This window comes from Pristiophorus japonicus, chromosome 5 (assembly GCF_044704955.1).
Source record: "Pristiophorus japonicus isolate sPriJap1 chromosome 5, sPriJap1.hap1, whole genome shotgun sequence".
NCBI classification, from domain to species: domain Eukaryota; kingdom Metazoa; phylum Chordata; class Chondrichthyes; family Pristiophoridae; genus Pristiophorus; species Pristiophorus japonicus.
Window position 1 is genome coordinate 218,745,809 of NC_091981.1, and position 27,493 is coordinate 218,773,301.

The 27,493-nt window shown below is 48.2% G+C and overlaps 1 long non-coding RNA gene across 1 annotated transcript; it reads right to left on the reverse strand.

Moving 5' to 3' along the window:
- Nucleotides 1-216: 216 nt before the first annotated feature.
- On the reverse strand, nt 217-23,320 carry LOC139263962 (uncharacterized). Its single transcript, XR_011593257.1, has 3 exons — nt 23,252-23,320; nt 606-762; nt 217-322 (listed from the first exon to the last, which is right to left on the reverse strand). It is a non-coding gene; the product is annotated as an uncharacterized lncRNA (long non-coding RNA).
- Nucleotides 23,321-27,493: the final 4,173 nt, after the last annotated feature.

The window sequence follows — 27,493 nt, forward strand, 5'->3', positions numbered from 1 at the left end:
CCATGAGGTCTCTGCGGGGTCAGCGCCGTCCTGGGGACAAATGGGGTGCCCTGTGGTGAGGTGCTTAGGGCCGGTACCTCCAGAGTAGAGGCGGGAATGACTGAAGGACCACTAGATGGCCTTGGGGTGGAATGGCTTCTGGAGCCTGGTGATGCAGGTTCCTTGAAGTCCGCGCCCTCATCCATGGAGAACAGGCCCAGCGGATTGACGGGCGAGAATCGGAGCTCCTCAGCACCAGATGTAGGATCATCCGGAGAGTCGGGCCCCGCACCCCCACCTTCTAACCTCTGTGGTCTTGCCTGGCAACGCGCTGTTGGCTGAGCTGTAAAACACAAATGAGGTTATTAGAGGAAAAGGGGATGCTAGGGTCACAAGGTGAGTCCAGCGCTACATACAGCATATGCACGACAAAAGCACCAGTGCTCTCAAAATCATCACACACATCACAATTCATGACCATCAACACATTTGCATTGCAATGATTATCATTAGGCCAGCATTATTTCTGATAATTTTAGAAATCATCTATCATATATGATTGTTCGATATGAGTGGGTGTGGCATCTATTGACTTTACATCACGCAATGGTGTAAGCTTTACTCACGTGGCATCACTTCAGGGTCTGCAGTTGCTTCCATGGCTGTCTGGGTGTGCTTCCCCACGAGTGTGAGCACCCGCTCCTCCATGTCAGTGATGTCGCTGGGGACTGGTGGTCCCCCACCCGTTCGCCTCTGCATGGATCTCATCGTTGATAGCTTCTTCTGTAAAAAGTGACAGGATGACATGGCATGAGATCATTGTGTGATATCATTGCTTGGTACTGTCACAGATACTGATACAGCACATAACCGACAGATGTAATCATACTTATTATGATAATTATCATTCTTTACCTAAAGACATGCAGCATGACCACAGGCTTTGAGTAAAACATTCCCGGTAAAAGTGGAGGACCTCACATCTGCTGAGAGTCACTCATGACTGTTATAAATTAAAGCAGCCACACCACACCCACACACGCCTTCAGTCCCTCTGAGTTCCTCTCTCTGTGTCTCCTCTTTTGCGCATGTCATGATGACCCTTGACCTCCTGAATCGAGCATTGCTATGCCGTTGCTAAGGACGGCGACACTTTATGGCAGAGGGTCAGCGAGATTTAACGCTACCGCCCATTTCATATCGCTCAGGATAATGCCCAATTTCAAAAATGGAGAGTAGGTGCTTTGAGTATGGTGGAGAAGCAGGAGATCTGAAAACCCATTTTTACTGCCCACGCCGGAAATAATGCCCATTTTTGGGTGAAAAGCACAAAAGTATAAAATCTAGCCCCAAGAGGGTAATCTTTGTGTGGAGGCGGAAGATGTTGGGAAGGTTTTTAACGAATACTTTGCATTTGTTTTCATAAAGGAAAGGGGCAGTGCAGATACTGCTATCGAGGAGGAGTGTGATATTCTGGATGAAATAAATATAGTGAGAGAGTAAGTATTAAGGGGTTTAGCAGCTTTGAAAGTAGATAAGTCCCCAGGCCCGGATGAAATGTATCCCAGGCTGTCGAGCGAAGTAACAGAGGAAATAGCAGAGGCATTGACCATCATTTTCCAGTCGTCTTTGGATTTGGGAATGATGCCGGAGGATTGAAGGACTGCTAATGTAGTACCCTTGTTTAAGAAGGGGAAAAAGGATAGGCCGAGTTATTACAGGCCTGTCAGCCTAACCTCAGTGGTGGGAAAATTATTGAAAAAAATCCTGAACGATAGGATAAATCTAAATTTGGAAAGGCAAGGATTAATTAGGGACAGTCAGCACGGATTTGTTAAGGGAAGATCGTGTTTGACTAAGCTGATCGAATTTTTTGAGGAGGTAACCAAGAGGGTCGATGAGGGTTGTTGCGTACGATGTAGTGTTTATGCACTTTAGCAAAGCTTTTGATAAGGTTCCACATAGTAGACTGGTCACGAAGCTTAAAGCCCATGGGATCCAGCGCAAAGTGGCAAGTTGGATCCAAAATTGGCTTGGAGGTAGGAAACAAAGGGTAATGGTTGATGGATGTTTTTGTGACTGGAAGGATGTTTCCAGTGGGGTTCCACAGGGCTCAGTACTGGGTCCCTTGCTTTTTGTGGTACATATCAACGATTTAGATTTGAATATAGGGAGTCTGATTAAGAAATTAGCAGACGACACTAAAATTGGCTGTGTGGTTGATAATGAAGAGGAAAGTGATGGGCTGCATGAGGATATCAATCTCTTGGTCAGGTGGGCAGAGCAGTGACAAATGGAATTTAATTCCGAGAAGTGTGAGGTAATGTACTTTGGGAGGGCTAATAAGGAAAGGGTATACACATTAAGCAGTAGACCACTTAATAGTGTAGAGGAACAAAGGGACTTTGGAGTGCTTGTCCACAGATTCCTGAAAGTAGCAGGCCAGGTGGATAAGGTGGTTAAGAAGGCATACGGAATGCTTCCCTTTATTGGCCAAGGCATAGAATATAAGAGCAGGGAGGTTATGCTTAAATTGTATAATACTTTGGTTAGGCCACAGCTGCAGTTCTGGTCGCCATATTATAGGAAGCACGTGATTGTACTATCGAGGGTGCAGAGGCGATTTACTAGGATGCTGCCTGGAATGGAGAATCTTAGTTATGAGGACAGATTGGATAGGCTGGGTTTGTTCTCACTGGAACAAAGGAGGTTGAGAGGAGACCTCATTGAGGTGTAAAAAAAATATTGAGGGGCCTGGACATAGTGGATAGTAAGGGCCTATTTCCATTGGTGGAAGGGTCTATTACGAGGGACATAGTTTATAGGTGGCTGGTGGAAGGTTCAGAAGGGATTTGAGGGGAAGCTTCTTTACTCAGAGGTTTGTGGGGATCTGGAACTCGCTGCCTGGAAGAGTGGTGGATGCAGAAACCCTCACGACTTTTAAGAGATGGTTGGATGGGCACTTAAAGGTATGGACCGAGAGTTGGTAATTGGGATTAGATTGGAATAACCTTTAGTTGACCGGCGCAGATATAATGGTAAGTACTGCAGGGAATCGAATACAGCTAGGGTGATCTCCTGGACTAGTTTCGATCGCCTGGATGGGTCGGAAAGAAATTTTCCTAGATTTTTTTTCTCCCTAAATTGGCCTGGCTTTTTTATCTGGTTTTTGCCTCTCCCAGGAGATCACATGGCTCCTGTTGGGGTGGAGTGTAGAATGTTTCTGTGAAAGGGGTGTCACAGTTGTGTGAGGCGGACTGGTTGGGCTGGGTGCTCTTTGCCTTTCCGCCATTGTTCATTGTTCTTAGGTTTATATGTAACCTTCAGGGCTGCTGATCGAGGACCATGCGGCTCTTTGTCGGCCGGCAGGGACATGCTGGGCCAAAATGGCCTCCTTCTGCGCTGTAAATTTCTATGTTTCTATGTTCTATGTTTCTAATAAGGTATCAGCAATAAACACTGCCTTTCCAGTGTTACCCACATCCTGAGAACAAATAAATGAACTTGCTATCTCTTCACTGATTTGAAATGTTACTACATAAAGCCAAGTACTCTTACAAAAAGGAAATTGCAGGGCACAGGAACTCTGCACTAAAAGCTTTGCATAACCTGGCAAGAGGAGGAGGCATAACCAACATTTAATGTAACCCAGGCAACGGATTAGTGTCAACTGTGCTAGTAAACAATATTTGTACTGTATCAGGTGAGACTGATTAAATCTATCCATTACTTGATATGAGAGGAGGATTGTTTCACAATTACAGCAGTCTGTTTAAATATAAAAGCTGTCAAATAGCAGTGACATTTTTGTTTATCATCCAAGTTTCGTATAAATTACTCTGTCATCTGATCCATTTTCGAGAAAAAAACACCCAGCCAAAAATAGAGGCTTGAGTTCCTTACCCATGCTAGTTCAAAAAGAAATAAGGAAATACTTAGCAGCCCTTTGGGTCCGAACTTGGTGCATTCTAAGGCCCGCCCATTTCTCGGTGGTCCCCGGGTGGAATGTACCTTTATGCCGCCTGCTGCCGCTGGGGCCAGTCGGGAGCGACTTTCGCCGCAGTTGTGTCGGCGGCGGCGGCAGCGGCAAGCAGTGGGAGTCGGTGGGTGTCAGCAAGCGGCGGCAGCAGTGTACGGTAGATGCAGGCCTCTCGAATCGTAAAACTTTGGAGGCCGTGCACCACGCATGCGCAAAACTTGGTTTTTTTTGTAGTTTTCTTTGGCAGATGATGTCACTTTTGACACGATTGTGGCTGCTGGGACAGTTGTGCATGGTCATAAATGCTGAGCGCTCACTTGAACCTGCCAGTTGGAGAGGGGTGAGTTTTGGAAAGATCCAGATAAAAATTAATCATCAGCCATCCATAAAGGAAAGTAAAAATGAGTGGATAAAAAGCTTCCAAGAACACTGATAAAGCCAAGCCCAGAGCTCGTTGGTTTACTGATGAAGAACTGGAGGAGCTTGTATGTGAGGTGGAGCACAGGTATAAAGACCTCACCCGGGATGGTCGTGGCAAGCCTCCACCCCCCAATATAGACACATTTAGAGGGAGATTGATGAGGCCGTGTCCTCAATGGGCAACATTGTGCGGGATGGAGACCAGTGTAGGAAACGTTGGAACGATGTGGTGGCATCAGCAGAGTGAATAACCATTTATTGGATTACTCCGTGCAGCTCCAAAATTTTATGGCCCTGAAATTCCGATGTCCCGGGTCTGTACGAAGTTTCTACGGACCCAGGAAGGCATCGGAAAAGCGGGTTTTCAGTGCGCAATGCACATGCGGTGAAAACCGGCTTTTCCGATCTGTCAAATTTCTGGCTTGACAGATCCTCCGTATCTCGGGATCGAGGACACTTGCAGGGCAAGATTTCCGATATTTACGAATATCTTGCCCTGCAAATGTCCTTTAAAATCTTGCGCCGGAAAATACAGGCGTATAGCCTACTTTACAGGCGCAAGTGTTTAAAAATACACAAAAACATTTTAAAATAAAGTTATAAAAACACATTTATTGTTAAAAACCCTCCCCACTACGGTAAGTTTATGTTAAGGCTTAATTAAAAATCTTTTTAATAAGTCGGGAACATTTTTTTTTAATAAGAATGTTAATTTAAATGAATGTTAAATATGTAGTTTACTTTCTATTTTTTTATTGTGTTTTAGGTGTTTGGGGGAGAGGTTTCTCATTCATAGTAATAGGAGTTCCGGACTTACGCAACTCCTATTAATATGAATGAGAATCTATATTCCACCTGATTGGCTGCTGTCTCCAACTCCCGGCCTGCGCATGTCCCCCCGTGCACGCGCTGCGACGCGCAGTCACGAGAGGCCTCAGGCTCGGAAGTTCCAATGGGCGCAGCAACAACAGGTAAGTGCGCATCTTTTTTCTCTTTTTCTGTCGTTTGCCCGTGGGAAGAGTTCGACCGGAATTTAAGAGACTATGTGCTTGATGTGTTTGTGTGTGAGTGTGTGTGCTGCATGAGCAAAAGGGTCAAGGCTGCAACATTTCTTGATGCAGAGGAAAAAAACATCCAAATTGTCGTGTCATTAGATGCTCTAGTAATGACTCCATGAGGCAGTGTGTTGTACTTGAACTGTAGTGACCTTAGTTCTTTATTAATTAACTCCAGAGTGAGGATCATACCTGGTGGCCTGCCTTTTATACTAGGCCAGGCACACCTGTACAGGTAACCTATAAGTCTCCCACTGCTGTGCCCTCTGGTGGCACACCTTGTGATAGTACCAACAGTAGAAATGTAGAATACATGACATCACTCCCCGCTGAGCCTTCAGTACAAATCGCCTCTGCATTGACTGTGCTCTGGGCTTAGCTCTATGTGGGCTCAGTCTGGTTGACCCTTGGCGGGTCACTTCAACCTTGGATGAGTAGTTGTTGGTGGTTGCTGTTTGTGTGTGTGTGTCCCTGACCACTCCATTTCGCCCCCCCCCCGCCCCCGCCACCCACATCGATTATGGCGGGGGCTCCTGGCATTCATGTACATTCAAGTTCAGGTAAGAGGGTTTTGCATTTTTTTTTGTGTGGTTCCGTGGTACAAGTACGTTAGATGCCTTATCGATGCAATGACCAGTGCGTGAGGACAAGCTAGTTCCGGAGCTGCTGGGTTGTGTTCCTGCAGTCTGGTAGCGGCTCAGTGCCCGGTGCTGGCAGTGGGAACATGGTTGGCTCTCGTGGCCTGCTCTCGGGGCTGTTGCTGTCATGTATTCAACCAGCATTGTAACCCATGTATAATCTGACCTAAGTTGTACACTGTGAGAACAATGACCACTAGGTGGGAGACACTCCTAACCTGGACCTTCAGGTACAAAAGGGGAAGCTCCACCCACCTTCATCACTTGAGTGCTAAGGAATAAAGGACAGGTCACAGACTGACCTTCTCTCAAGCATGGGCCTCGTGTGCATTTATACTGTATAGTAAGGACGTATCAATGGCGACGAGAAACTGGGATTGAAACCACGCGAGCATGGCCACTAGCAGAACAGACGAGAGGTACTGTGTTAAGGAATGGTTGGGACAGAGATTCAACATTGTTAAAGCAGCACACAGTTCTCCAGGCAGACAAGGGCAGTCGGGCATGCCCCAACATGTAGTCGAACCCAGAGGGGGAGTTCGACAGAGACAATGGCAAGTTGAACGGCGATTCACGCCATTGCAAGGGACAATGCGGCCAGTAATGGAGCCATCAACACCTGTTAATGGCGCACTCAAGGACAATAACAGGGGCAGTCAGGGACGATCGACTGGCAAGGGACCTTTTGTTTCCAACAGCAGCTCATGTTGGAGGTGTGGAGGCACACACTCAGCCGGAGTTTGCAGAGGTGAGCAAAATACCTGCAGAAATTGCAGAAATGAACGCTGGGGGAAATCGCTGGAAGCTGAAGTTCAGCGAGTTCATGTGGAGCACGTATACAGCTCATACACCAGGACGCCACCGATAATGATGAAAGTGCTCCTCAATGGCATCCCAGTATCAATGGAGTGAGACATGGGGGCCAGCCAGTCCCTGATGGGTATCAAACAGTTCGAAAAGTTGTGGGCGTCCAAGGCCAGGAGGCCAAAATTATCGCCGATTGACGCATAGCTACGGACTTACACAAAGCAGATCATTCCGGTGCTAGGCAGCGCCACGGTAGTCGTGACCCACAAAGATTTGGAGAACAGGTTGCCACTCTGGATTGTCCCAGGGGACGGTCCCGCACTACTGGGGAGGAGTTGGCTTGCTGTCATGAACTGGAAATGGGGCGATGTCAATGCAATTTCCTCTGTGGAGCGAGTATCATGCTCACAGATCCTGGACAAATTTGACTCATTATTTCAACCCGGCATCGACACTTTCATGGGGGCCAAGGTAGTGATTCACATCAACCCGTACGCCAGGCCAGTACACCACAAGGCCAGAGCGGTGCTGTACATGATGCGGGAAAAGATAGAAGGCGAATTGGACCGCCTGCTGAGGGAAGGCATAATTTCGCCAGTCGAATTCAGTGACTGGGCGAGCCCGATCGTGCCGGTGCTCAAGGCGGATGGGTCGGTCAGGATATGTGGTGATTACAAGGCCACCATCAATCGGGTGTCACTCCAAGACCAGTACCCGCTACCGAGAGCGGAGGACCTCTTTGCGACGCTATCCGGTGGCAAACTTTTTTCCAAATTGGCCCTGACCTCAGCTTACATGACCCAGGAGCTGGCGAGTGAGTCGAAGAAGCTGACCACCATCACGACACACAAGGGGTTGTTTGAGTACAACAGATGTCCATTTGGGATTCGCTCGGCCGCCGCGATCTTCCAACGAAATATGGAAAGCCTCCTCAAGTCTATTCCAGGGACGGTGGTTTTTCAACACGGGTTACGATACTGAAGAACACCTCCACAACCTGGAGGAGGTGCTACGCAGACTGGACCGGGTAGGGCTGCGACTGAAAAAGGTGAAGTGCGTCTTCCTAGCTCTAGAGGTAGAATTCCTGGGGATGAGGGTAGCAGCAGACGGGATCAGCCCTACTGCGCCCAGACCCCGTAACACGACGGAGCTGCATTCGTTCCTGGGGCTCCTGAACTATTTTGGTAACTTTCTTCCCAAATTGAGCACGCTGCTAGAGCCGCTACATGTGCTCCTATGCAAAGGTCGTGAATGGGTCTGGGGGGACAGCCAGGAAAGGGCTTTTAATAGAGCACGCAATTAGTTATGTTCCAATACTCTGTTAACACTATACAACCCATGTAAGAAACTTGTGTTTACGTACGATGCGTCGATCTATGGTGTTGGGTGTTTATTGCAGCATGTCAATGTCAAGGGTCAGTTACAGCCGGTAGCTTCTGCCTCCAGGGGTCTGTCCCAGGCAGAAAGGGGTTACGGGATGGTAGAAAAGGAGGCGCTCGCATGTGTATATGCGATAAAGAAAATGCGCCAGTACCTGTTTGGCAGGAAATTTGAGCTGGAGTCTGATCACAAACTCCTAACGTCCCTTTTGGCCGACAAAAAGGCCATAAATGCAAACGCATCGGCCCGCATACAGAGGTGGGCACTGACGTTAGCCGCCTATGACTACACAATTCGGCACAGACCGGGCACTGAAAACTGCGCCGATGCACTCAGCAGGCTCCCACTAGCCACCACTGAGGGGGCTACCGAGCATGCTGCTGAGATGGTCATAGCTGTTGAAGCTTTCGGAAGCGAAGGCTCACCCGTGACAGCCTGTCAGATTAAAGTCTGCATAAATAGAGACCCGCTATTGTCTCTAGTCAAGAAATGTGTCCTGAAAGGGGACTGGGCAGCCACGTACAGGGCATACCCTGAGGAATTTAAACCATTTCACAGGCGCAGGGATGAACTCTCGATTCAGGCCGATTGCCTACTGTGGGGAAACCGCATAGTCATGCCCCAGATGGGCAGAGAGGTGTTCATCAGAGAACTCCACAATGAGCACCCGGGCATTGTCATGATGAAGGCAATTGCCAGGTCACACGTTTGGTGGCCAGGGATAGATGTAGATCTGGAACTTTGTGTTCGCAGGTGCAACACGTGTGCCCAGCTGGGCAATGCGCCCAGGGAAGCCCCCCTTAGCCCCTGGCCATGGCTCGCCAAGCCTTGGTCACGCATCCATGTGGACTACGCAGGTCCTTTCATGGGAAAAATGTTTTTGGTTGTAGTAGACGCCTACTCCAAATGGATCGAGTGTGACATTTTAAATTCAAGCACATCCTCTGCCACGGTAGAAAGTCTACAGGCAATGTTCGCCGCCCACGGTCTACCGGACGTCTTGGTCAGCGACAATGGCCCGTGCTTCACAAGCACTGAATTCCAGGACTTCATGGCAGGCAATGGAATTAACCATGTCAGAACAGCACAGTTCAAGGCAGCATCAAACGGCCAGGCAGAACGAGCAGTGCAGATAATCAAACAGGGGATGCTCAGAATCCAAGGGGATTCCCTACAAAGGTGCTTATCACGCCTCCTGTTGGCCTATAGATCCCGACCACACTCGCTCACAGGGGTTCCACCCGCAGAGCTAATGAAAAGGACGCTCATAACCCGGCTATCCCTTATACACCCCACCATGAAATAAATTGTCGAGAGCAGGCGCCAGCCACAATATGACTACCATGACAGGAATGCGAGGGCGCGATGTATTGATGTAAATGATCCTGTTTTTGTCCTCAACTACGCTGCAGGGCCCAAATGGCTCGCAGGTACTGTGATTGCCAAAGAGGGAAATAGGATTCTGGTAGTTAAACTTACCAATGGACAAATCTGCCGCAAACACGTGGATCAAACAAAAAGGAGGTTCAGCAACCCCATAGAAGAAGCAGAGGAAGAACACGATATAGAGTTCACTGCACCACAGGTGACCGCACACCGGAACCAAAGGTAGGAGAGCCCAATCACTATGGGCAGTCTGGATAGGCCTGAGGCACCGCAAACAGCAGACACTCAGGCCAGCGCCCAACAACCGGAGCCCCAACTCAGGCGCTCTACAAGAGAGCGTAAACCACCAGAGAGACTCAACCTGTGATTGCAATAAGACTTTGGGGGGGAGGTGATGTCATGTATTCAACCAGCATTGTAACACATGTATAATCTGACCTAAGTTAAAGACTGAGAGAACACTGACCACTAGGTGGGAGACACTCCTAACCTGGACCTTCAGGTATAAAAGGGGAAGCTCCACCCGCCTTCATCCCTTGAGTGCTAAGGAATAAAGGACAGGTCACAGACTGACCTTCTCTCAAGCATGGGCCCAGTGTGCATTTATACTGTATAATAAGGACGTATCAGTTGCCTTGATCCCTAGCGTTGCGACAGTTCACAGATGCCTGTGACCTCCCTGTCCTTTCTTTGCGCCCCCGGTCGCTGCTGCTCCCTGAGGAGCTGTCGTCAATCAGTGCACAGAGAACTGCTGACTCGCTGGCCTGAGCGTCGTTTGGTTTGGGATCCTGGCTGGTGCCTGTTTCCTTTGGGGGAACTGTGGCGGGTGACCCTACATCTCGGGGTATGGCCTTGGTGGTGATGGGGTCTGGGGTCTGCGCCTTAGTACAGTCGGCTCCTTCAGGCTCGTGGCAGTTGGTGCCATCGGTTGCCTGAGAGCTGGCCATGGGCATGGTGTCGATACCGGTGCCATTGCCCTGCTGAGGTCACTTGCTCTGCAGCTCGAGTGTGTTGGCTGCTTGTGGTCACACTCCATGGTGCATGATTCTGGTCCCCGGGACGTAGGCTACAGCATTGGGTAGCTCGCTGGACCTGTGTGCACCCGATGGGTGTCAGCCCGCTGCATTGGTTGCATGCAGTTGAAATCCTGCCTTGCACAACTTTTCCTTACTTATGATGGACACTCTGTGGGTCCGATCACGATCGCACGACTTTACCTCGCTGTTGCATGTGCACAGTTCAGCTCATCAATTACACATTTTACATAATCGCATGTGTCATGTATGTAACCTTCATGTAACTGTAACCTTCATAACAACAATGCATACTGTATACACCTAAGAAATGCACACCTTGACCACAGGGGGTGAACTTGTGGGAGACACTCCTCACCTGGTCATCCAGGTATATAAAGGGAGGTCCCACGTAGGGTCATCACTTCTTGGTCCTGTGAATAAAGGTTCAGGATGTGCCTCGTGTGAATTTATAGTAGTGTGTAAGGACATTACATTTGGCGACGAGAAACGGGAATCAACGACTCACGAGAAGAGATGTTGCCCACACCACCGCCAGTGAACGAGCAACAAGAACATTCAGCATCATGTACAGTCCCTGCGTCCAGGCCCGGCAACACATCGGAGTTGCATTCATTTCTGGGACTCTTAAACTATTTCGGGAACTTTCTGCCAAACTTAAGCACATTGTTGGAGCCGCTACATGTGCTCCTGCATAAGAGTTGCGATTGGTTTTGGGGGGAACTGTCAGGAACAGGCTTTCAATCGGGCGCGGAACCTGCTTTGTTCTAATAAGCTGTTGACTCTGTACAAACCGTGTAAGAAATTGGTTTTGACATGTGATGCATCATCCTATGGTGTTGGGTGCGTGTTGCAGCAGAGTAATGATGAGGGCCAACTCCAACCTGTGGCTTATGCCTCCAGGTCGCTCTCCCAAGCAGAACGGGGATATGGGATGGTTGAAAAGGAAGCACTCGCATATGTCTACAGGGTGAAAAAGATGCACCAGTAACTTTTTGGCAGAAGGTTCGAGCTAGAAATGGACCACAAGCCGTTAACATCCCTGTTGTCAGACAGCAAGGCTGTCAATGCCAATGCATCAGCTCGCATACAGCGATGGGTTCTCACGCTGGCTGCGTATGACTACGCCATACGGCACCTGCCAGACACCGAAAATTGCGCTGACGCGCTCAGCAGGCTTCCACTGGTCACCACTGAGGGGGCAGCAGAGCAAAGCACTGAGATGGTCATGGCTGTCGATGCCTTTGACAGCGCAGGCTCCCCCATCACAGCCCGCCAGGTCAAAATCTGGACCAACAGAGATCCCCTCCTATCCTTGATTAAGAGATGTGTCCTGACTGGGAATTGGGCGCCCGCACACGGAGCATGCCCAGAGGAGTTCAGACTGTTTCACAGATGGATGGATGAGCTCTCCATCCAAGCCGACTGCCTACTATGGGGCAGCCGAGTAATCATGCCCCAGAAGGGAAGAGAAGCATTCATCAGGGAACTCCACAGCGAGTACCCAGACATCGTGCTAATGAAGGCCATTGCCCGGTCACATGTATGGTGGCCTGGAATTGACTCAGACCTGGAACACTGTGTTCGCAGGAGTACGATGAGTGCCCAGCTGGGCAATGCCACCAGGGAGGCCCCACTTAGCCTTTGGCCTTGGCCCACCAGGCCATGGTCACGTATTCACGTAGACTACGCGGGCCTGTTCATTGGAAAAATGTTCCTCATTGTTGTTGATGCATACTCGAAATGGATCGAGCATCATATTGAATTAGTGCACGACATCCACCACTGTGGAGAGTCTGCGTGCGGTCTTTGCAACCCACGGCTTGCCGGACATCCTGGTTAGCGACAACGGCCCGTGTTTCACTAGCTATGAATTCTGGGAGTTCATGTCGGGTAATGGCATCAAACATGTCAAGACGGCACCGTTGAAGCCGGCTTCCAATGGCCAGGTGGAACGGGCGGTCCAAATCATAAAAGAGGGATGCTCCGGATTCAAGGACCCTCCCTTCAATGCCGCCTATCGCGCCTCCTGCTGGCCTATAGGTTCCGACCGCATTTGCTCACGGGAGTCCTGCCCGCAGAACTACTCATGAAACATACACTTAAAACTCAGCTGTCCCTCATTCATCCTGTCCTGTCAGACATTGTTGAGGGCAAGCGCCAGTCCGAAAATGAGTGCCATGACCATAACTCAAAGGGGAGATGTATCGAAATCGATGACCCTGTATTTGTTCTTAATCACGCTTTGGGGCCCAAGTGGCTTGAGGGTACTGTAATTGGCAAAGAGGGGAATAGGGTCATAGTGGTCAGACTCAACAATGGACAGATATGCCACAAGCATCTGGATCAAGTAAAAAAAAAGGTTCAGCATGGACACTGAGGAATGTGAGAAAGATCATGAGGTGTTGCCCACACCACCACCAGTGAACGAGCAACAAGAACAATCAGCAGCATGCACAGTCCCTGCGGCCAGCCCGGACAAGCCGGAATCACCACAGGTGACAAAGATGCATGCCAAGGCTCAACAACCAGAGCCCCAACTGCGGCGCTCCACGACAGAGCGTCGACTGCCTGAAAGACTTAATCTTTGACCCATAAGACGTTGGGGGGGGGAGGTGATGTCATGTATGTAACCTTCATGTAACTGTAACCTTTATGTAACAACACTGCATACTGTATACACCTAAGAAATGCACACCTTGACCACAGGGGGTGAACTTGTGGGAGACACTCCTCACCTGGTCATCCAGGTATATAAAGGGAGGTCCCACGCAGGGTCATCATTTCTTGGTCCTGTGAATAAAGGTTCAGGTCACAGAGTGACCTTGTCTGCAGAATGCGCCTCGTGTGAATTTATAGTAGTGTGTAAGGAATTTACAGTATGACTTTTCCTCATTGGTTGCATCTACACAATTCAGATTATCAGTTACACATTTTGTCTCTGACTTACAGTTCTTATTACATTGCTTGAGTATATGGAACTGTCCCTTTAATTGTAGTGGGTTGCAGGCCTCCTTTAAGAGAACCTTGCTTGCTTTACCCCAATCCTCTTCTCCGTTTGGTGCCACGTGTTTCTCCATCAGCGCTGCACCTCATGGTCTGGCCACAGCCATCTTTGTCTTCAGCGCCTCACCTCGTGGTTTGGGCGCCATCTTTCCTTCTTCCACGACGTTGGCTGTGGTGATCCTCTTCTCCCCGGGTTCTGCCTCCGAAGTTGGGAAGTCGCTTCTGGATCCGATTTTCTTCCTCCGGAGTCCTACCACTGGAGCCTGGAAGGTGCGTTCGAGATGTCTCAGCTGGATCATCTCCACGCAGTCGTGCTGAGCGGTATGTATCTCAGGTGCTGTGCTGGTCTGCTCTCCGGTGTTGGGTCCACCTTCAGGTGAGGGCTTGCTTTGCCTCTGAGCGTAGAGGATGTTTATCACTGGAGGGGTGAAGTCTTCCCACTTCCAGTGGATCTTCTCCATCCACCTACTGTCGAGCAGTATTGGTCCATAACCTGCAACAATCCACAGGGGTAACTTGTGCACTGCGCCATCATGGATACTTTTACATTCACACTACCAACGACTGGGATAATTTCATCAGTGTAGTTGCGCAGCTTTGCCTGAACCGGGACCAACCTGGGTCGTTCAGCTTGATTGTCCCATAGCCTCTCAAAGGCTCCTTGATTCATCACTGACTGGCTCACCCCCATGTCCACTTCCATGAAGACTGGAACTCCCTCTATCTCGACTTCCATCTTCAATGGGGAACATTCGGTGGTGCAGGTAAACATGCTATGTACTTCCCCATGGGGCTGGGCTGCCTCTCTGCCTATTGATTCATAATCCACGCTGGATTCATGGCCATCTGCAGACTCTTCATCGACACAGTGAGTCATATTTCTGTTAAACATTCGCTGGAGGTGGCCCTTTGTGCTGCAGCCTTTGCATACTTAAAATGGCACTGGTGAGCCCTGTGATTCCCTCCGCAACACCAGCATGGTGCTACTCGATTAGCCCTCCTCGGCGGACTCTGAGTTAAGGGACTCGGGGGCCTGTTCTCTCTTCCCTGAGAGGGTTTGCACTCTACAATCCAGCTTCTAAATGGCACCACTCTCTCCACAGTACCTGCCGGGTTTGAGTCCTGAGGGTGAGCCTAGAGCCGCAGATCGAGGTCATGAATGACTGGCTCACAGAGATGGCCTTCTGCAGTGTGACTGTGGTATCCGCTGACAGCAGCATGTGAAGAAGGCCCTCATGGCCAATTCCAATGACAAAAATGTCCTGCAGTGCTTCGTTGAGGTGGGTGCCGAACTCGCATGGTACCGCCAGCCTCCTGAGGTCTGCGGCGTATTTCGCAATTTCCTGGCCTTTGGACTGTTGGTGGGTGTAGAACCGGTGTCTGGCTGTGAGGATGCTCTCCTGGGGCTTGAGTTGCTCCTGGATCAGGGTTACGAGCTCCTTGTACGACTTGATCATTGTCTTCGCTGGTGCCAGCAAGCCCCTGACGAGGCCATGGACATTGGGCCCACAACTGGTCAGCAAGATAGCACGGCGCTTATCAGCCAGTGTGGCCGGGTCGTCTCCTGCCAGGTCGTTTGCTGTGAAGAAATGTTCCAGCCTTTCTACAAAGGCGTCCCAATCATCACCATCAGTGAACTGCTGCAACGTATCAAGGGTAGCCATTTCCGCATGAAAGCTCATAACCTTGTTGCCAATTGTAGTGTCCTTAGATGCTCCAGTAATGACTCCATGAGGCAGCGTGTTGTACTTGAACTGTAGTGACATTAGTCCTTTATTAGTTAACTCCAGAGTGAGGATCACACCTGGAGGCTTGCCTTTTATACTAGGCCAGGCACACCTCTACCGGTAACCTACAAGTCTCCCTGTGCCCTCTGGTGGCACACCTTGTGATAGTACCAACAGTAGCCATGTAGGATACATGACACAAGGCACCAAGCCTGAGTGCCACGGGAGGGGGCCCAGCAGATGTCATCGAGTTGAGCACCCTAGAGGAGCACGCCTTGGCATTGGTGGGTGACCGCTGCTGTGCCACCATAAAGGGTGATGCAGATCCCGTGATAAAGCATGCTAAGTGTTATGTATTTAACCCCTTGTAATCTTGTAACCTGCATCACACCTGTCCACCAGAGGGCCTACCTGTTGGAGTCCCAAGGGATCCCAGCATCCCTTGGGAGTACAGTATATAAGTAGGCCACCCACGAGGTACCTGCACTCTGGAACTACAATAAAGGAGCTAAGGTCACACTTGCTCATTACACACAATACTCGGTCTGACCATTTATTACGAACATAACAGTAAGCTTATACTATTCTCCGGTGTGCTTGACGCTCATGTCATGAAAGATCATGCAATGTTAAGTCAAATGTCTTTTAGTGCACAGTTAATGGTGTGCCCATGTAGCTATGGAACTCCTTGATAGAAACATAGAAAATAGGTGCAGGAGTTGGCCATTCGGCCCTTCAAGCCTGCACCGCCATTCAATGAGTTCATGGCTGAACAGATGTCACAATGTGAGATGCGATGGCTCACATGTCAGCTTGACCAACCCCACCCCCCAGCTGCAGACTGAAATACAAAAGCAAAATACTGCGGATGCTGGAATCTGGTATAAAAACAGAAAATGCTGGAAATCTCAGCAGGTCAGGCAGCATCTGTGGAGAGGAAGCAGAGTTAACGTTTCGGGTCGAAGACCCTTCGTCAGTTCTGTCATCAGGCCATCGTGACACGACAAATAAGGGTCATCAACGCAGGAAGGCTGCCATTCATGAGAGTCAGTTGCACTACTTGCATAGCACACATTATGGCTTGCACTTCAGACCACTTGTTCTGACGTCAAACATCGCAGAGCCCCACCCCTGAGATGACATGTTCCTCAGTGACACTGTAGTCCATTATATGTCTTTTTCCATCTTCTACATCTCATGTCATGCTGTTCTCATATCACATGAATGTACCTGCCAGAGCATTACATCTTCTCATTTTCGCATTTTTACTCTGACATAAGCTCAGACCATCTGCGCAGTCACAATCTGTGAGTAAATCTGTTTTGCCTGCAATGGTGTCAGGCTTCTCCATTGAGCCTTCACCATCTTTGACTGCACATTGCCGCTTCCTCTACCACACCTTCCCTTCAACGGAGTCATTTGCATTTACATATCTCAACCTTTTCTGTACGGGTTACGGTCGATCAAATAACTATCTCTGTGCCGCTGATAATGCTGAAGTTTGTGCCGATACCCGGGATGTGCAGTGCTGCAGCACTCTGAGCGATTCTCCCTGCCGCCCGACTCACAGCCAGCTCAAACCAGCTTTTTGCAAGTGGTCCTTCTGGCGGGTGGCAGCACGATCTTAGTCGATCGTGCGTGAGGAAAATCCCGCATTTCGAGGCTCCGGCATGGGTGGGTGCCAGGAAGTTGTGCCGGTGAAACTTTAGCGAGGAATCTCCCGGCGGGCAGCACCGGCTCGCAGATGGGCAGTACAGGAGGAAACAGCAGGAAAACAAAATTTTCGGATGGAACCTGGCCGGCTGTGGGCGGGACTGCGAACAATTTCAGCCCCTTTGTTTACCACTTTCTCCTTCAAACTTTTGTGGCTTCTTAAATTGAAATGTTCACTTTTTTCGCCCCAAATATTTCTGTATTTTGCAACTTTTTGAATCACAAGACGTACTTATCTCCTAAATCCTCAAAATCTTAAATAGTTTTCTAGAAAGATTTGGGAATTAAAACAAAGCAGCAGGGATAGCAGGAGACTATAGGCTTGGAGGTTTGAGGGCAGGTGAGGTGAATCATCAGAATTTACTACTACCCCCAGTGCAGCGTGAATATCGTCAATGTGCCACCAACCTTGGACCTCAGTGAGAATAGTATGCAAGAAAATGACTGTGCCTCAGCAAGGCAGGTATTGTGACCTGTATCAACTCCTGGAACCAGACCTGCAGCCGAGTGGTAACACTGACTGTCACTCTCGGTGAAAGTGAAGTAACTCTGCACTGACCGTCTACTCTATTGGATCACTGTAGCCACTGGCAGGAGCTATCAGTCATATCAGCCAGTCTGCAGTTCATGGCTGCATCACAGAGCTAGCAGATGCTGGCTGGCATTTTCCCGCCATTGGGGAAGCAAGGGACCATGTGTTGCTGCAAGTTTTCTGCCCTATAGTATTTATACTTATATTGTGGATCGGTCATAGCCTTGTTCATGTGAAGATGGATAGTATAGTTGACAAGGAAGAGGGCATTTATGCTGTAATGGAAAAGGCATTATTGGGATAGTATAATTTGGGGACAAAGAAAATGTTTGTTAACAATAAAGAAATGAGTAATAAACAGATTACATTTTCAGATGCACACATTTTAAAAGTGGGAAGACATGTTGAGAAATATGTCAAAAACAAACCACATGGGATTCAGGTTTTAAAGCAGGGGTACAGAGAATAAATCATTAGTTAGGCTGGCATTGGAATATTATGTCCCATTTTGGGCACCTTTTGTTAGGAAGAATGTTAAGGCCATAATGAAGGGGGAAGAAGAGATACACAGACATGATACCAGGGATGAGCAGCTTCAGTTTGAGGAGAGACTTGATAAACTAGGGCTCTTTTCATTAGCACAGAGATGGTTAAGAGGAAATCATTAAGAGGAAATGATAAAGGTGTTCAAAGTCACAAAGGGTTTGATCAGCCCATAAACTACTTCCACTGATCGAGTTGGTAACTACATAGGATATACAGCACAGAAACAGGCCATTCAGCCCAACCAGTCCATGCTGGCATTTATGCTCCACTCGAGCCTCCTCCTGCCTTTCCTCATCTAAATCTATCCGCATGACCCTCTATTCCTTTCTCCATATATGCTTGTCTAGCCTCCCCTTAAATGCATCTATACAACATCTATATCGCTTCAATCAGTCCCTGTGGTAGTGAGTTCCACATTCTCACCACGCTTTGGGTGAAGAAGTTTCTTCTGAATTCCCTATTAGATTTCTTGGTCCATCAAAAACATTCAAAATTTTAAAGACCTCTATTAGGTCACCCCCAGTCTTCTTTTTTCAAGAGAAAAGAGACCCAGCCTGTTCATCCTTTCCTGATACGTATACCCTCGCATTTCTGATATCATCTTTGTAAATCTTCTCTGCACCTCTATATCCTTTTTATAATATGGCAACAATAGAAATACAGAAAATAGGTGCAGGAGTAGGCCATTTGGCCCTTCGAGCCCGCACCATCATTCAATATGATCATGGCTGATCATGCAACATCAGTACCCCATTCCTGCTTTCTCTCCATACCCCTTGATCCCTTTAGCCGTAAAGGTCACATCTAACTCGCTTTTGAATATATCTAACGAACTGGCCTCAACAACTTTGTGTAGTAGAGAATTCCACAGGTTCACAATTCTCTGAGTGAAGAAGTTTCTCCTCATCTTGGTCCTAAATGGCTTACCCCTTATCCTGCGGTCTGGAGGGGGTCGTGGGCATGGTTGCATAGGCAGCCTGATTGTCTGGCCCTAGGTCAGCGTCCAGCCCCACATCCTCCTCTTCCTCTCTCTCCTGAGGTGGAGCATCAGTCCCTTCTGGCAATTCTTGGCCCCTCCTGATAGCCAGATTGTGTAACATGGAGCACATGGCCACGAATTTACCGACTTGCTCAGGGTTGTATTGTAGCTCCCCTCCTGAGTTGTCCAGACATCAGAAGCGCTGCTTAAGCACAGTTATTGTTTCCTGGACCACATTGCGTGTGTCTCTGTGGCTCTGGTTGTATCGCTTCTAGGCCTAGGTGTGGGTGTCACGCAGGGGGTGTCATCAGCCAGGTGGCGAGGCCATATCGGTTATCACCAAGCATCCAGCATTATCCTTGTGGCTGACTCTTAAACATGTCAGAGACAGCGCTCTCATGCAGGATGTAGGCCTCATCGAAGGTGCCCGGACATTTGGCATTCACTGCCATGATGATCTGGTTGTGGTCGACAACTAGTTGGACCTTCAGGGAGTGAAATCCTTTTATGTTACAAAAATGCTCCGGGTCCTGAGAAGGTGGCCGCATGGCGATGTGAGTGCACTGTATAGCTCCATGCACCCTGGGGAACTTAGCAATGCGGTAGAATGCTCCAGCCCTGTCAGTCTGAGCCTCCATGGTCATGGGGAAGCTGATAAAGTCCATCCTTCTCGTGTACAGGACCTCCGTGATCTGTCTAATGCAGCGATGGATGAGACAGAGGGCAAATCTCGACCGCGGAGGCCCGAAAGGAACCGGACACGTAGAAAGACAGTGCCGCGGTGACCTTGACCTCAACCGACACTGATGTTCTGATGGCAGGCTGCATATGTGGCCTGATGTGCTCACATATTTCATTGATCACCACCTTGTGGAAGCACAGTCTCCGAAGGCAGGTGTGGTCGGACACGTCCGAGGTAAGACCACTTTTCCCTGTACTTACGGGTGTGTATGGTCTCGCCCTCCTCCTCATTCTTGCATGTCTTAAATTGGGGACATAATGATGTGCATCACACATTGAGCCATCTGCACTCTGCAGCATCTGCGTATTAATCGATGCAGGCTGAGAAATGACTGGCCCCATTGCAATGAAAGTATAATAGCGATTGATCAGAAGCAATAATTTCCTCACTAAAATACACCTAGAGTAACCCCCCAATAGTCCAGAGTCTGAAAATATATCTGTTGAGATGGTCACTTCACCTGAGAAGAACTCCAGATTCAATGCAAACTCCCCCGATGTTGAAGCAGCCTTCTGAATGAAGCGAACTGCAATTTTAAAAATGGCAGCCACATTGCTGGCTTTAGTTCAGAACAGTTCTATTTTTTCTGGGTGTTTTTTTGGGCGAGCGATATTGTGGGCGATATGTGTGCGAGGTGGTGAAAGTGACGGTGGCCGATCTCCTGGGCGTTAGTTTCTCCAAATGTGCTCTTTATGACAAGAAAAAAATGGGCGGTCGGTATTATTGAATCTTGCCGTTAATTTTGTGCGGAAAGTAACGCTGGGCGATATTATGGGCGTTGATTTCGCCCCATTCTGACGATTCCACCCAAATAAAGTGGGTTGGCGGTATTATTTTTTCCTGGCGATCACCTGGGGAAAGTATGGCTCGGCGACAAGTTTCGAAAAATGCCCGTCAGTTTCCATTTTGTGGCTAAATGTACGCGAAATGGGCGTTATACGTCATTTCAGTGGTAAAATGGAAGTTAAGTGGGCGTTAAGCATGAAAAAAACGTGGAAAATTTAGCCCTTGGTAACAGATGATGCAGGAAGATTAAGCAATAGTTTGCCCCTAAAAAATGCCTCTAATCTGTTTTTGACCAGCTGAGTTCTTAAGAATTAGTTTATATTCTACACTGGCTTTGCTCCAGACTTTCTGTTTACTGTTTGAAATTTCTGGTACATTCTGTCCTTTAAAAGAGTGTTCATCCTAATCATGATGGCAGATAACGTCAGACTATGTACAAAAACTAGCTGATCTTTCATTGTGTTACACACAGGGAGTCAAGGCGACAACAACAACAACAACTTACATTTCTATAGTGCGTTTAATGTTGTAAAACGCTCCAAGGCGCTTAACCAGAGCTATATCAATAAAAACAGTTCTGACATTTTTGACACCGAGCCAGAAGGAGACAGATGACCAAACGCTTGATCAAAGAGGTAGGCTTTAAGGAGCATTTTAAACGAGGATAGAGAGGTAGTGTGGTGGAGAGGTTTAGGGAGGGAATTCCAGAGCCTCGAGCCAAGGCAGCTGAAGACACAGCTACCAATGGTGGAGTGATTAAAATCGGAGATGTGCAAGAGGCCTGAATTGGAAGAGCGCAGAGATCTCAAAGGCTGTAGGGCTGGAGGAGATTACAGGGTTAGGGAGGGCAAGGCCACGAAGGGATTTGAAAACAAGGATGAGGATTAAAAAAAATGTAAGACCAAGTGTAGACTTCAGATGAAGTGAGATTCGAAGGTTATAGAATAGTTGACCAGGGCTCACCGACATATTTCTGTCCATAGTTTAAAGTCAGAATTTCTGCTCTTGTTTTATTTAACACTTTGATTTGATATCATTTACAGTTAAACAGAAAATCTTACAGCAATTTGGGAAGCAGAGTCATAAAGCTGGTTCCATATGGTGCAGACTGAGGAATTGGAAGATTCCACAAATGTGGAACTTGCTACCACATAGAGTAGTTGAGCCAAATAGCATAGATGCATTTAAGGGGAAGCTAGATAAGTACATGAGGGAGAAAGGAATAGCAGGATATTCTGATAGGGTTAGATGAAGTGGAGTGGGATGAGGCTCGTTTCGGTGCTGTATTTTCTATGTTAGGTGTAAAACTGAGGTGGTACAATGCCACCATTGATAGGAGGGTATTATTGCAGAGGGGAAGATTACATAGGTTGTTTCTGTTATAAATGTACCCTAGGAAGATTTGACAAGAAAAATGTGCAGACGTAAGATTTTTAATATATTACCAGTCAGTCTTCCACAGTGTTTCCACGGGGAGATAAGACCAAGGGAGTGAATTTCCATCATGGGCGCGATGGGGGTGGGGGGCATCTGATGGTCACATTGGTAGCTTTAGCGGAAGAGCTGTGTAATCCCCCCAAAAAACAGTGTTAACGATAATGATATAATTTTTCCAAAGCTTCCGCAGTTCTTCGACCAAAGTGACAGCAGATGATTGGGAGAATCCCCTGCAATTTCACCCCTCAAGTTTAGTGTAGACTTCAGGCGAAGTGGGTTTAGGGCGGGGGAGATAATTAGACCAGGGAGTGCAGATGTAACTTAGTCTCCATTTTAAAATCATACAATTCTATCCCTATTTTTATACTTCCATTATAAATTTCTATGTCCATATTCTCATGGAGATTGGCTGCATAACCTTGTAAGGCTGTTATTACACCTCTTGCTAATGGTATTGCTGAAGCATCTTCTCTGGTGGGAGACTGTAATTACAGCATGACACGTAAACAGACACTTTGGGGGGAATATTAACGCTTAAAGGTGGGCAGCGGGGAGGCGGGTGGGGGGATAAAAATTTTAAAATGGCAAGCCCGACCCTAATCCACCTCCGACGATCCCAGTTCCGGTTTTAACAAAGGTGGGTTGGGTGGCGGGCGACTAACTTGCTCTCTGGAGGTGGGTCCAACCTCAAAATATTTTAAGGCTGCTTTCCTCAAATTTAACCTCTGTGTTACATTTAACTCCTGGGGGCTGGGTTTTCTGGGCCTCGGGAAACCTGGCAGCTGAAGGGAGGGGAGAATAGCTGGATGGAACAGGTACGTACCTTTACAGCACGGCTTGTGAGGCAGGACGGTCTGGAGTGTTTCCCCTAGTCCATCAAGCTCACTTGTAAATCACCCCATGATCAGATCCCCGCGATCTGCCGACCCCCTTGTGAGCGGACCTCCAATGTCAGATTCACCTCCCTCTGATGTCTGACCTCCGACATTCGACTGTATCCCCAAACTCCAATGTCCGACCCCGCACCCCCGCACCCCCACCCCCCCCACACCCCACCCGCCCATATCCAACTCACTTCTGCTCCGCTCCCCAGCTGCCTACCTACCTATCTGTCAAACTGGTATCGGCGGCCGGGAAATCCATTCTCAAATCCGTACTTCCGAATTTTCCACTGTTAAACCTGCAAACCAGCAAAGATCAAACAATTGATAAAAAGTGAGAAAATAGAACATGAGAGTAAATATAAAAACAGATTGTAAGAGCTTCTACAAATATGTAAAAAGGAAGAGAGTAGCAAAAGTATTCATTGGTCCCTTAGAGGCTGAGACAGGAGAAATTATAATGAGGAACAAAGAAATGGCAGAGACTTGCTGATATAAAATATTGAATGTACTACCAGCATAGAGGGAGTCAAGACCACACACAATATTCAGGTTAAGCAAGCTTAGAAGATGGGAGAAGAATTGTACCCAGGTGTGCAAGCTAGGAACTGGTAAGAGGAGGAGGCAGATGGGAGGTAAAGGAGGGAATGGTTGGGAATGAGATGAGATGAGCAAAGAAGAGAAGGATGGAAGGGGAAATGGGATAGGAGGAAGGAGCAGGGAGAAGGAAGAGTGCATTATCACATAATCCATGTTGTTCGAACGAAAAAAGCCCCAATTTTTCAAGTTTTCTTTGTATCTGTATTTCATACCAGGCTGCATCCTCCCAGGTGAAACAGCAATTTACTTCTACTTCTTTCAATTTAGTATACTGTATACACTGCTCACGATGTGGTCTCCTCTACAGTGGGGAGACCAAACGCAGATTGGGTGACCGCTTTGCGGAACACTTCCATTCAGTCCGTAAGCGTGACCCCAAGCTTCCGGTCGCCTGCCACTTTAATTCCCCGCTCCACTCCCACTCTGACATCTCCGTCCTCGGCCTCCTACACTGTTCCAATGAAGCTCAACGCAAGCTCGAGTAACAGCACCTCATCTTTCGTTTAGTCACTTTACAGCCTTCTAGACTCAACATTGAGTCCAACAATTTCAGACCTTAACCTCTGCCCATATTTGGCACCCTTTCCTCCTTTTTTTCAAGTTTATTTTAACCCCCCCACCCCCGCCGAACTTATGTAACTTTTTTTCTCTCTGTCTCCAATGGCAGCTGGTAATTATTCTGCCATTCACACCCTATCTGAACAAACTTTTTTCTAACTTCTGCCATTACCATCTCAAGTCGTCCCATCATCCCTTTTGTCTCTCTAATCTCTCCTGTCTTTCACCCTTCAGCAGACCTTTCCTTTTGTTCTTTCCTCCCCTCCCTCTTTCAATGCTCCTTAAGAATCTGTTCATTTCGAACATTCGCCAGTTCTGACGAAGGGTCATCGACCTGAAACATTAACTCTGTTTCTCTCTCCACAGATGCCGCCTGACCTGTTGAGATTTCCAGCATTTTCTGTTTTTATTTCAGATTCCAACTTCCACAATATTTTGCTTCAGCATCCTAGTATATCTATTTTGTACCTTCATTAAAGCCTCAAAATCCTTGCTATAGTGTGGAGCCCAATACGGCACACAACTGAGGTCTTATTAAGATTTTGATATCGGCTCATCATTACCTCTTGCCTCTTATATTCTATTACTCTGGTGATAAAATATAACATTTTATTCGCTTTTTTTATGGCCTTATGAACCTGAAGTGATGCCTCTAAAAGGTAATGAGAAAATTGCTATGTTTAGAAGAAGGATTATGCTTGACAAACCTCATAGAATTCTTTGAGGAGGTAGCAGGCGTAGTAGATAGGGAAATACAGTGGATGTATATGGATTTTAGGAATCCTTTGACAAGGAATCCTGCTGTGCAATCCCCTGCATGAGTAATAAACCCTGTCTTAGGAAAATGGGGCAGTTTGAGAGAGTCAGACAGAAGTAATGCTTTGCCACACCATGGGCCCAAGTTTCCACACGATAAAAAACGGGCGCCACTCCGAGCTGGGCGCCCGTTTTTCGCGCCTAAAATGGCGCCTAAAAAAAACCACGCAATTCTGGAGCATTCTGCAGCTCCTTGTCTGCCTGGCGCGGCGCCCAGGGGGGCGGAGCCTACACTCGCGCCGATTTTGTAAGTGGGAGGGGGCGGGTACTATTTAAATTATTTTTTTTCCTGCCGGCAACGCTGCGCGTGTGTGTTGGAGCGTTCGCGCACGCGCAGTGTGAAAAAAACATTGGCACTCGGCCATTTTTGTAGCTCTTTGTAGCCGTTTAATTTTTGAACATTTTTTTAATAAAAGCACATTGCCATCAGCACATCAGCACTTGCAGCCTTCTCACTGTCTCCTTGCCCCTCCCCTGCGGGAAAGAACGGGCGCCTCCCCCCCCCCCCCGCGGGAAGAACGGGCGCCTCCTCCCCCCCCCCCGCGGGAAGAACGGGCGCCTCCTCCCCCTCCCCCCGCGGGAAGAACGGGCGCCTCTCCCCCCCCCGCGGGAAGAACGGGCGCCCCCCCCCCCGCGGGAAGAACGGGCGCCCCCCCCCCGCGGGAAAGAACGGGCGCCTCCCCCCCCCCCCCCGCGGGAAGAACGAGCTCCCCCCCCCCCCCGCGGGAAGAACGGGCGCCTCAGGCTGACTGCAGAATTCTCCCTGGCTGAAGCACTTTCACACAGGTAGGAAGATGGTTTATTTAATCTTTTCTTTGCTTATAAATGTTTATTCAGGTTGGATTTATTTGTATAATATTTGTAGAAGTATAAATAAGGATTTATTGTAGAATTTAATGACTTCCCCCCCCCCCCACCTCGTTCTGGACGCCTAACCTGCGCCTGATTTTTTAATGTGTAGAACAGGTTTTTTCAGTTCTACAAAAATCTTCACTTGCTCCATTCTAACTTAGTTTGGAGTACGTTTTCACTGTGGAAACTTTGAAATCAGGCGTCAGTGGCCGGACACGCCCCCTTTAGAAGAATAAATTCTGTTCCAAAGTAGAACTGTTCTACCTGACTAGAACTGCAGTAAAAAAAATGTGGAGAATTGCGATTTCTAAGATAGTCCGTTCTCCACCAGTTGCTCCTAAAAATCAGGCGCAAATCATATGGAAACTTGGGCCCCATGTATGGGGAGAAAAATCTAAAGTTTATCAGAACCAGGATGAGTTACTGTACATCAGACATTAGCAGTAGCACCATTGGTATTAAACAGTAGGGAGTAGGAATGACCCTATCGTCCATAAAGTATGTTGATATACTTTTGTTATTCATTCATTCAATGGATATGGGCATAATTGGCAAGGCCAGCATTTATTGCCCATCCCTAATTGCCCTTGATAAGGTGGTAGTGAGCCCCCTTGTTGAATTGCTGCAGTCCATGTGGTGAAGGTACTCCCACAGTGCTGTTAGCGAGGTAGTTCCAGGGTTTTGACCAAGTGATGATGAAGATACGGCGATATATTTCCAAGTCAGGATGGTGTATAACTTGAAGGGGAACTTGGAGGTGATGTGTTCCCATGCATCTGCTGCCCTTGTCCTTTGGGAGGTGCTGTCGAAGATGCCTTGGCGAGTTGCTGCAGAACATCTTGTAAATGATACACACTGCAGACACTGTGGGCTGGTGGTGTAGGGAGTGAATGTTTAAGGTGGTGGATGGGGTGCCAATCAAGCTGATTGCTTTGTCTAGAATTGTGTCGAACTTCTTGAGTGATGTTGGAGCCCATCATCCAGGCAAGCAGAGTATTCCATCACACTCCTGACGTGCCTTGTAGATGGTGGAAAGGCTTTGGGGAGTCAGGACATGAGTCACTCGATGCAGAATACCCAGCCTCTGACTTGCTCTTGTGGCCACAGTATTTATGTGTCTGGTCCAGTTAAGTTTCTGGTCACTGCTGACCTCCAAAATGTTGATGATGGGGGATTCGGCGATGGTAATGCCATGGAATATCAAAGGGAGGTGGTTAGACTCTCGCTTGTTGGAGATGGTCATTGCCTGACACTTGGGGGGTGCAAGCCTTACTTGCCACTATTCGGCCCAAGCCTGCAAATGGAACGTAACACTGCAATCATCAGCGAACATCCCCACTTTTGACCTTATGATGGAAGGAAGGTTATTGATGAAGCAGCTGAAGATGGTTGGCCGAGGACACTGCCCCGAGGAACTCCTGTAGTGATGTCCAGAGGCTGAAATGATTTGCCTCCAGCAACCACAACCATCTTCCTTTGTGCTAGGTATGACTCCAGCCAGTGGAGAGATTCCCCCCCGATTCCCATTGACTTCAATTTTACTAGGGCTCTTGGGGCCACATTCAGTCAAATGCTTGGTAGTCCCTCTCATCTCACATCTGGAATTCAGCTCTTTTGTCCATGTTTTGAGCAAGGCTGTA